The 4,741-nt window shown below is 41.7% G+C and overlaps 1 non-coding gene across 1 annotated transcript; it reads right to left on the bottom strand.

The window, feature by feature from the left end:
• Positions 1–766: 766 nt before the first annotated feature.
• On the bottom strand, positions 767–873 carry LOC132427818 (U6 spliceosomal RNA). Its single transcript, XR_009520021.1, has one exon. It is a non-coding gene; the product is annotated as a U6 spliceosomal RNA (small nuclear RNA).
• Positions 874–4,741: the final 3,868 nt, after the last annotated feature.

The following is a 4,741-nucleotide window of genomic DNA, read 5'->3' as shown; positions in this document are numbered from 1 at the left end:
CATTTCGGTGAAGCAAGATGTTATAGTAATGTATCGTGCATATTATAGTAGAGGAAGTATGCAATTCATGCATATATTGGGGGAAGCAAACCTTGATAATATGCGTTTAAGCTGACAGTTTATAAATTAATAGGAGTGAAACTGGCTAAGGGCCAAGAGGAGGCAGAGGGTGTTAGCAACAGGAAAAAAAAAAAAAAAAAAAACTACACAGGCCAAGGCATAAGGGCTAAAAAGATCATGGGAGAGTTCCGGAACTCATCGCTGAGTGTGGCTTCAAGAGAGTCCAGGGGAACAGAGAAGAAACAGGGCTGGTTAGATACCATCAATAATAATAATACTGAGCATTGATTAACTTTGTTCTAAGGGCTTCACATACATTTTCTTCACGATTATTATCACCATTTTTATAGAAGAGGAAATTGAGCCAGAGAGAGGTTTAATAACTAGCCTGTAGTCACACAGCAGGAATGTGATTTTATCTGAAGGGCAATAGGAAATCGCTGAATGGTGTTACACAGAGGCGCCTCGTGAACAGATTCACATTTTAGAAAGATCATCCGGCTGCAGTAGGTTCCCAACTCCAAGTCCCACTCTGGGTGGAGGAAGCATGGGCCTCAACTTGTACTTCTCTTGTCAATCTGACTCCATTGACTAAAACAGTTGGCAAGATGGAAGCTGATACCAGCTAGAGCACTGCAGAAAAGGAGGTCACTCTTCAAAAAGGCTTTTTTAAAAATTAATAAAGTTTATTATTTTTTTAAATTTAAAAGATAGGGAGTGATTCACGAATTTGCATGTCATCCTTGTGCGGGGGCCATGTTAGTCTTTTCTGTACCGTTCTGATTTCAGTATATGTGCTGCGGAAGTGAGCGCAGAAAAGGTGGTGTTTTGAAGGAGTGGGGTGTTCTATGCAAGGAGAAATACATTGTGGGTCTCAAGAGCATTTAGATTTGGGTAATAGTTTTAATAACAATATAAATATAATGAATTGATCCTCCCAATGAGCCCTTGTACCTAATTCAAATAATGGATGTGATGTGACATCAATATTTTGAGCATTTCAATTTACTTTTGACTGTAAAATAGATAATATAGTGCACAAGTTAAAGGCAGAGCCAAACATCTTTAAAGCAGATTTAGCTAGTGGTCCACGTGTTCTGCCCTCCTTGTTGACTGACGTTGAATAATAGTGGTCATAATTTGCGTTTCTTTTTGTCATAAGTAGAGAGATGTAAAGACCTCGCAGGGAGAGAGCCGTTTGTGGATGACAGTGACATCTCTGACTGTTTTCTGTGAGTTCCTTGGTATCCATCAGAAGCCTCCAGAGACTTGAGCCTGACTGAAGAGGTCCCCAAGTCAAGATGCTAGGGGCTGTGATTAATATGTATGCTCTTCAGGATTTTGTAGGGTCTCTTCTGTTTCAACAGAATTCAAAGGAAGAATTGTAGGTAATTTTGACATTTCTGGTTTGCTTTCTATAACCTCCTCTATACACCATCCTTGGAACCTTGACTCTTTCTCTTTCTCTTTCCCCTTCTCTTTTCCTTTCCTCCCTCCTCTTTTTTCTTTCTTCTTCCCTTCCCTGCTTGCTCCTTTGACTATACTTTTTCTCCTTTTAAAACAGCCAGTGTCTGTGGCAAATAACATGCTAGAAATGAGCTGACTGCTAATATGCATAGGAAGAGTTCTTACAACAGAGAAAGGATGTTATGAGACATCGCATACTAATCTTTTCATTTTGGTCTGTAAAGACCCGGGTTCGGCCACGTTACCTCATATGCTTTTAAGGAGATGCTGTTAGGTCGGAATAGGAGATTTGGGGGGTGAGAGGCAGAGATTTGCAGCTCAAGTGTCCAGGAACACAGGTCGACTCTGCAGTTGCGGCCTGTCTTTAACAGCCACAGGCAATGCGTCCTTTGTGGTACCATTTCGAGGGGCAGGCTTGGCAGAGGTTTTTAATGCTACTCTTTCCAAACCAACTGTCCTGCCAGGGAAGTTGTCTGAAAAAATCAGTGCAGGTTTAGGGATGGTTTTTTTGAATTTTCCTAAAATAACCAATACTGAGTTGCCAGATTTGATAGCCCTTTTTATATATCTTGCAGCAGCTGGATCAAAATCTAATGAAGATGTTTGCATCTGACAATGGCAGGCCTGCACGTTTCTATCCTATTTCTTGAGTGCGCAAATGCATTTCATTTGGAAACATGAAAGGCATATTTAGTGACAACTGATGGTTCTTTGTTTTTTAATTCCCAGTAATGTCTTCAGTTAGTGCTTTTGTTAACATTTTTGCATTATACAGTAGGTGACACAGGAAGATAATCAGTGTGCTGAAAGCAATGAAAGAGTTTATATCCAACTTGTTCTGCCTAGTAAATGGATCCATTTGGCATAGAAACACATTAACATCTTTACAGTGGAATGATTGTGGAAACAAGTTATTCATGGGGCCTGTACATCTTCCTCCTGCTGCCATAAGACGTATTTTCTAGATCGGAGAAAAGGAATGAGCCATTTTTCTCCCCTTGGAACTGTAAACAAAAAGTAAAACTATTAATAGATGCTGTAGCTAATCCTAAGAAGCTGCAACCGAGAGATTAAATAACGTTGTGAAGAGAGAAAACTGGAATGAAAGTGGGGGGGGGGAGCGAGTTCCCCGATCACTGAGGTACATTAGACAAGGACAAACTGAAGGACTCTAGCTGATCAGAGGATTGACAGTATAAGAGGGGATTCCTGGTTTCAGCAAAGTAAGTATCAGTTCATCTATTTCCTGAAAACTATTCTAAGGGGAAGATTTATGTTTTATTTTTTAAGTAGTAGTCAAGATGATTTTAAATGGAGTTTGGATGCCATGGTGATACAGCTGAGCCTAAAGAGCCTGCAAGGAACTTGTGAGCAAAAAATTGTGTTTTGTGATTAAAGGCACAAAACCCGGAGAACTGGGAAGCCTTTGGGTACATTCACAATTTGAGACTGGGGCCCCATTTTAATTGCCACAGAGAATGTATCATAACAAGGGGGATTGGAACGTAATTAAATCTTGTACCTGATATATTAGAACTGGTTAAATGTCCGCGTGTTTTCTTCCTACTACTATTCTTGGACTTCTGTTCTGCCTCTCTTCAAAGAATACATGTTGAGTGAGAGGCATCGTGAGTCAGCAGCTCTGCTAAGGATCCCTACATCCCTTCAGATCTTTACACAAACTGTGAAGTTGGCATTACTGAGACAATTTATTACTATTCAAAGTGTGGTCCATGGACAGCATCATCATCATCACGACTTGGAAACGAGCAATGCAAATCCTGTGGCTCCACACCACACCTAATAAAACAGAATCTCCAAGCTCAGGCCCCAGGAATGTGTTTTAACAGGCTCTACAGATAGAGTTTGAGAAGCAACATTTTATAGTTGAGGAATCTGAAGGTCAGGGTGTTTGGGTGATTTAAATAGTAAGACCACACACTGTCAGAAAAGCAGGGTTGAATTTTGGTTTATGTCTCAAGTGGGATCTTTCACAGGATCACTGAACTCTCTGGTCACGTCACACTTGGTCTCTGAAGGTGGTTTTTCATTAGGGAGTGGTGACTGAGAATGCTTGGAATCTATGACTAATTTGAGCTGTTTGTTCTCTGTCAGAATATAAATTCTCTCGTCTCTGTCAGTGTGCCTCACTTTCGATAGAGGCCAGACTGGCCCTGCTCCTGTTGCGTAAAGAGACTAGTAAAACTCAAATAGTGATTCGCTGTTTGGGTAAAGGGGTAAAGAATGAGATTATATGACCCCCATCTATTTCACCTATTGAAACATCATGGAGAGGACTGTTGATCGTCTCCCAGCATTTTTATACCTATTAAACTCTGGGGGAAAGAATAGATCGTGGCATGTTACAGAAGTGAAGCAAATTTATTTGAGATTGCAGATCATTAAAAATCAGCAGTGAGGGCTTCCCTGGTGGCGCAGTGGTTGAGAGTCCGCCTGCCGATGCAGGGGACACGGGTTCGTGCCCCGGTCCGGGAAGATCCCACATGCCGCGGAGCGGCTGGGCCCGTGATCCATGACCGCTGAGCCTGTGCATCCGGAGCCTGTGCTCCACAACGGGAGAGGCCACAACAGTGAGAGGCCCGCATACCGCAAAAAAAAAAAAAAAAAAAATCAGCAGTGAATTGACCTAGATCTACGAGTTCATTGGGTGCATGAGAATATAGACCAGCACATGGGAAGGAGGCTTATTGATGTCTGGCCCTATTGACTGTCATTCTCCATGCTTGAATAAGCATTAACTCAGACCTTTGATATTCAGGCTGCACTGAGCCTTCATAAAGAGCCAGATTCTCATTAGGATGTGACTGCCTTTACTGGCCTAATTTTGCTTTCATTTCACCCATTTTTTTGCCCTCTTTCTTGATAGCATTTGGAAGTCATGACCCAGAGCTTGAAATATGTTATTCACTCAATAAAGGCAGGCTTTCAAAACAAAATTAATGCTGTTGTTTGGCAGCTGGTATCATGACTAAGGGGTTTCAAGGAGGGAAGAACCTCTTGCATCTTATAGACTGAGGTTCAACCCTGAGTCTGCCACTTGCTAGTTTGTATGTCCTTGGACTTGTCACGTTTAATCCCTCGGGATCATCCTCTCCTCCTGTAGAATAGGGAGTATTTTATATCTCATAGAGTGATTGCACTGATTAAACATGGGGGAACCATAGATTCAGTTTGCCCAAGACCATCCAGGACT

This window comes from Delphinus delphis, chromosome 6, assembly GCF_949987515.2.
Source record: "Delphinus delphis chromosome 6, mDelDel1.2, whole genome shotgun sequence".
Taxonomy (NCBI): Eukaryota; Metazoa; Chordata; class Mammalia; order Artiodactyla; family Delphinidae; genus Delphinus; species Delphinus delphis.
Note: the sequence above shows the minus strand (reverse complement) of the source record. Positions and strands in the feature narration are given on the sequence as shown.